At 53.0% G+C, this 6,136-nt stretch overlaps 1 pseudogene; it reads right to left on the bottom strand.

Annotated features, from left to right (window-relative positions):
- Positions 1 to 4,971: 4,971 nt before the first annotated feature.
- LOC142701492 (U2 spliceosomal RNA) lies at positions 4,972 to 5,056 on the bottom strand (annotated as a pseudogene).
- Positions 5,057 to 6,136: the final 1,080 nt, after the last annotated feature.

The raw sequence follows: 6,136 nt of genomic DNA, 5'->3' as shown, positions 1-6,136 counted from the left end.
GTCCCACTTGTCCCAGCCAAAACCTCGCCAGAGGGGAAGGAGGAAGTAGCGGGACATGGCCTTGCCCGCAGAGCCGTTTGCTGTCCTCAGAGTCCTACGAACACAGTCACATACAAAAGCGATCCGCAGCAGAGTGGGAATGTCGGGTATACCCTTCCCACCTTTGCGGGGCTCCTTGTACATAACAGTCCGCTTTAGGGTATGTTCACACGGCCTATTTACGGACGTAAATCGGGCGTTTTTTGCCCCGAATTACGCCCGAAAATAGCGCCTCAATAGCGCTGACAAACATCTGCCCATTGAAAGCAATGGGCAGACGTTTGTCTGTTCACACGAGGCGTATATTTACGCGCCGCTGTCAAATTACGGCGCGTAAATAGACGCCCGCATCAAAGAAGTGACCTGTCACTTCTTTGGCCGTAATTTGAGCCGTTATTCATTGACTCCAATGAATAGCAGCGCTAATTACGGCCGTAATGGACGCGGCGTTCAAGCGCCTGCACATGCCGGTACGGCTGAAATTACGGGGATGTTTTCAGGCTGAAACATCCCCGTAATTTCAGCCGTAACGGACACCCTCGTGTGAACATACCCTTACTCTGTCCATTTTCGAGCCCCAGATGAAGCGAAACACAGTCCTGGTAATGGCCCTCGAGACCGTGGCAAGAGGGGGCCATGCCTGTGCAGTGTATTGTAGCACAGGCAAGACTTCATTACGCAGGACCATTGCTTTGCCCTCAATAGTGAGTTGTCTGAGGCTCCACAGTCCGATCCTTTGGTTGACTTTGGCCAAGCGTTCTTCCCACGACTTTAGGGCTGCACCTTCCTTACCGAACCAGACTCCCAGAATTTTGATGAAGTCCGGCTTGATAGTAAACGGGAAGGAGGCAGGAGAAGGCTGGTACCATTTTCCGAAGAGCATGGCTTCCGACTTCCCGCAGTTGACTTTTGCCCCTGAAGCGCGTCCGAACTCCTCGCAGGTCTGGACGAGTGCAGTCACCGAACTCTGGTCAGAGCAGAAGACGGTCACGTCGTCCATGTACAGCGAGCATTTGACCTCGAAGTGTCCTGGACCTGGTGCGGTGATCCCTCTGATCTCTCCATTCTGCCGGATAGCCTCTGCGAAGAGCTCTATAACACAAACAAAAAGGAGTGGTGAAAGAGGACAGCCTTGTCTAACCCCCGACGATACAGGAAAGGGGTCAGTCTTCCAGCCGTTCACCAGCACCGAGCTGTAAATGTCGCAATACATCAGGTTAACATACAAACAGAACAACCTGCCGAGCCGCAGCCTACGCAGAGCCTTACTCATGAATTCATGAGAGACCCGGTCAAAAGCCTTCTCCTGATCCAGACTGACCAGGGCCGCGTGTGTACGGCGGCTTTGCGTGTAATACACCGTGTCCCTCACCAGGGCAAGACTGTCGGCCACCCTACGGCCAGGAATGCCGCAGGTTTGGTCCGATCCGATGATCTGTCCGATGACAACCTTCAGTCTGTTGGCCAATACTTTGGCGAGGATCTTGTAGTCCACGTTCAGGAGAGAGATGGGACGCCAGTTTTTCAGGTCACATCTCTCCCCCCTCCGCTTATACAAGATCGTGATCATGCCTTCTCTCAAGGACGGTGGCATTCTACCCTCCACCACCATCTCCTCATAGAGCTCCAGCAGGTCCGGACAGATCAAGTCCCCCAGCGCTACATAGAGCTCTGCTGGGAGACCATCATTGCCCGGGGTCCTGCCGGGTCTGAAGGATTTAGCGGCAGAGAGCAGTTCCTCCACCGTCAGGGGAACATCCATAGCCTCCGTACCTGCAGGATCAAGATGATTAGTGATACCTGACAGGAATTTATCGGCGGCTTCGGGGTCAGTGGTTTTCCGGGAGTAGAGGCTTCGGTAGTAGTCTGTGACGACTCCCATCACCTCCTTCTTCCCAGAATGCATGTTTCCGGTCTCATCTCGGAGTTCCTTCAGGGGCGTGTGGCCGGCATGGAGTTTCCTGAAAAAGAACGAGTTACATTTCTCACCCTTCTCCAGGTTCTCCACCTTGGAACGAAAGACAATTCGCTTGGATTCCTCCTCAAAGTGCCTTTTCAGGCCCTTTTTGGCTTCCTCCAGCTCCTTCCTGACGTCCCAGCCACATTGAAGGAGGTCTTGCAGGGATCGCAGCTGAAGCTGCATCTCTCTGAAGTCTCTCTTCCTCTCACACGCCTGTTGACGACTTTTTGCCTGAAAGAAACAACGAAATTCAACTTTAACATATTCCCACCAGTCACAGGTTTTGTCAAAGAAAACTTTATCATTCCTCCAAACAATATAGGCGTCTCTAAGTTCCGCCAGTACCTCCTCTCTTTCCAGCAGGGCACAATTCAGCTTCCAGGAGCCAGGGCCGGGAGGAAAACCGTGGCCGATGGCACCCTGGAAGAAAATGGCCCTGTGGTCAGAGAAGAAGCAGGGGACCATGGAGTGCCCATGCTGCTTGACTGCCCGGGAGGTGAACACAAAGTCAATCCGAGAACGAAGTGAGCCACCGGGACGGCTCCATGAATAGTTCACAGAGCCGTTCCCCATGGAGCCCACAACGTCCTGCAAGGATGCTTCGGTCACCATCTCGATAAGCAGTTTGGAACTGACATCCAGCTTGATTGAAGTGCCGGAACTTCGTCCGTCCTCTTCGATTGGGCAGTTGAAGTCCCCGGCCATCACCACTGCCCTAGTGGTGGCGAGCTGGGTCCGCAGGGTCTGGAATAGTTCCAGGCGCTCAGCCTTCATAGGGGGAGCGTACACGTTGATGAGCCTAATCGGCTCTCCTGCCCAGGAACCATCTACGACCAACAAGCGGCCGCAGACGAGCTCCTGGACAGAGTCAACAGTAAATAGGCCTCCCCTAATCAGGATGGCAACCCCTGCAGACTTACAGTTGCCCCCACCAGACCAGTAGGACGGGCCATGGGTCCACTGCCTGGCCAGATGATGATATGACCTGGAAGAGGGGAGAGTACATTCCTGCAGCATAAATACATCACTCGACTGCTTGGAAAGAAAAGTTAGCACCATCTGACATCTAGTCCTATCTCTAAAACTCCTCACATTGAGGCTAAAGATGTTAAGTTTAGCAGCCATGGGGGAGAATAAAGAAGGTTATTGCAAACGATACACCTTAGTTACCAATCCGGTCGGGCGGATCCTCCTTTCTGGAGCCTGGTGGGTCCGGAAGATCCAGCAGGCTCTCTGCAAAGTATTGTTCCAGGATTGAAGCCACCTGGATGTCTGTTGTGAAGTCGATGACCTCAGGTTCAGACACAAGTTCCTCCACCATCTGCTCCATTTCCTCCTGCTGTGCAAGGGAATCTTCGCAGATTTCCACGACTTTTCTCTTTGAGGAATCAGCAGCTGGGCTGTCCCTCACCTTTCTCTTCCTCTGGATGGCACCTGAGGAGACAAGAGGGGGAAAATCCTCCAGGGAGAGGACTCCAGCAGCTGGAGGGGAAGATGTTAGTGCTGCTGGAGCTGGGGAGAAGGGAGGCTGGGTTGGGAGAGGTGCAGGTGACAGGACCACTGAGATGGGTGGGTAGGAGAAGGTGAGAGCCTCAGTGGGGGTGACAGGGGTTGGGGACGGGGACGGGGGTGGGGAGGGCCGGGAGAGGGGGGGAGGGACTGTCGTCTTCTTACCATCCTTCTTTTTCCCGGTCTTCTGCGCCGCTGGAGCTCTGGCTGGGGCGGGGTTCCCTCTCGCTGGAGCTTTCGCCACTACAGTTGCCCAGGATCTATCCCTCTTCGGGCTGTCCTTGTAAGAGTGGGCTGCTTGTCCGCAGAGGTTGCACATTGTCCGTTTCGGGCAGTCTTTGGTCTCGTGTCCTGTTACCCGGCAGTTCTTGCAGGCATCCTCCTTGCAGTCCTTCATCGAATGACCCTTCTTGCTGCATCTCCTGCAGATCTGCGGCATGTCCGGGTAGTAGATGAGGCCGTAGGAGTTGCCCAGCGAGAATGACTGGGGCAGGTGCTGGAGGCCGTCTTCCGTGCTTGAATCCTTGTTGAGTCGGACGATTACCGACCACTTGCCGGTCCAGAAGCCGAGTCCGTTCAGGATGTGGGTGGGTTCCCTCACCACTGTGCAGAACCGCTTCAGGAGCGTGGTGATGTCTTTGCCGGGGGTGTGTGGGTTCCGCATTGAGACCGTCACCCGCCTTTCCTCTCTTTGGACAGGGCAGTTGCCCACAAAGCGAGAGAAAGGGGATTCAGGCCTCGCCGCTTTCACCATCTCCCAGTACCTTCTGCAGATGTTGATCGATGCGAAGGTCACGAAGAACATCCCGGTCATGAAGGCCTGGATGCTGATGGTCTCCGGCTTAGCGAAGCCCTGGTCCAGGAGCATCTTCTGGCACAACACTTCTTCCGTCATGTCCGGCACTCTCCCGTCCACCTCCTTCAGCTTCAGGGCCACCGTCTGCTTCATCCAGGGCTCCAGGGTTGGAGCAGCCTGGTTCGGCTTCCTGGTGGCCTGTTGGCTTGAGGAGGCTTCAGGAGGAGATGTCCTGGCCTGGGTCTGCTCACGTGGTCCATCAGCCTTCTCCTTCCGGGTGGCAGGGTTGCTAGTTGAGGCCATGGCTTCCAGCTGTTCCTGTCGCTTGGTGAGGATCTTCGATAGCTCTTTCCCGAAGGGGGCGGAGCTATGCAAATCTTCTCCTTGCTGGCCGAGGTTCTTCCACAAAATTTCTTCCGCAGCGGTTCCTCGTCGAGCTTCTTCTTCTGCGGCCGAGCTTCTTCGAAGATCCCCTTCAGCAGCGGCTCTTCTCCGAAGGTCTCTGTCGCAGTTCTCCTTCTTCTTCCCGGCAGCGATCTCCCGGAGATTCTTCCCCGATGGCGGCTTCTCCCTTCTGGATCGTCGTCTTCGCTGGTTCTTCTCCGCAGTTCGTCGCCGGCTTCGTCTGGAACGCTCTTGGATCGCTAAGCTAGTGTTAATAGCCCCCAGTGGTTCTCCCAGCTATCTATCCTTACAAGGACTGATAAGAAAAGATACTACACTTGATCTTAGCCAAGAGGCCGAGAAGCGACAGGTGACAACTAGCTGTTTACTTGCCCTTTACGTCTCTGGGCCAGACTGCCAAGATGTATTTTTCCAACCCCGACTCGTCTGCACGCAAACTTTTCATCCTGCTGCTACCTCCAATGCCACTCTTTGTGCCCCCCCATACTGGGAATATGATACCCTGTAATATGAGGGAACAGGGATATAATGCCTGTAAGATGAGGAAACAGGGACATGTCCCTGTTCCTTCATATTACCGCCTTTATGTCCCTGTTCCCTCATATTACAGGTATTATGTCCCTGTTCCATCATATTACCGGCATTATGTCCCTGTTCCTTCCTATTACAGGCATTATGTCCCTGTTCCTTCATATTACCGGCATAATGCGCCTGTTCCCTCATATTACAGGCATTATGTCCCTGATCCTTCATATTACAGGCTTCATGTCCCTGTTCCTTCATCTTACCGACATTATCTCCTTGTACTTTCATATTACCGGCATTATGTCCCTGTTCCCTCAACTTACTGGCATTATGTCCCTGTTCCTTCATATTATCGGCATTACTTCCCTGTTCCTTCATATAACAGGCATTACGTCCCCGTTCCTTCATATTACTGGCAATATGTCCCTGTTCCTTCATATTACTGGCATTATGTCCCTGTTCCCTCATCTGAACCGGCATTATGTGCCTGTTCCTTCATCTTACCGGCATTATATCTCTATTACTTCATATTATCGGCATTACGTCCCTGTTCCTTCATATTACCGGCATTACGTCCCTGTTCCTTCATATTACCGGCATTACGTCCCTGTTCCTTCATATTACCGGCATTTTGTCCCTGTTCCTTCATATTACCGGCATTACGTCCCTGTTTCTTCATATTACCGGCATTACGTCCCTGTTCCTTCATCTTACTGGCATTATGTCCCTGTTCCCTCATCTGAACCGGCATTATGTGCCTGTTCCTTCATCTTACCGGCATTATATCTCTATTCCTTCATATTATCGGCATTACGTCCCTGTTCCTTCATATTACCGGCATTATGTCCCTGTTTCTTCATATTACCGGCATTACGTCCCGGCTCTTTCATATTATCGGCATT

Source organism: Rhinoderma darwinii, unplaced genomic scaffold (genome assembly GCF_050947455.1).
Source record: "Rhinoderma darwinii isolate aRhiDar2 unplaced genomic scaffold, aRhiDar2.hap1 Scaffold_2098, whole genome shotgun sequence".
NCBI lineage: Eukaryota > Metazoa > Chordata > Amphibia > Anura > Rhinodermatidae > Rhinoderma > Rhinoderma darwinii.
Note: the sequence above shows the minus strand (reverse complement) of the source record. Positions and strands in the feature narration are given on the sequence as shown.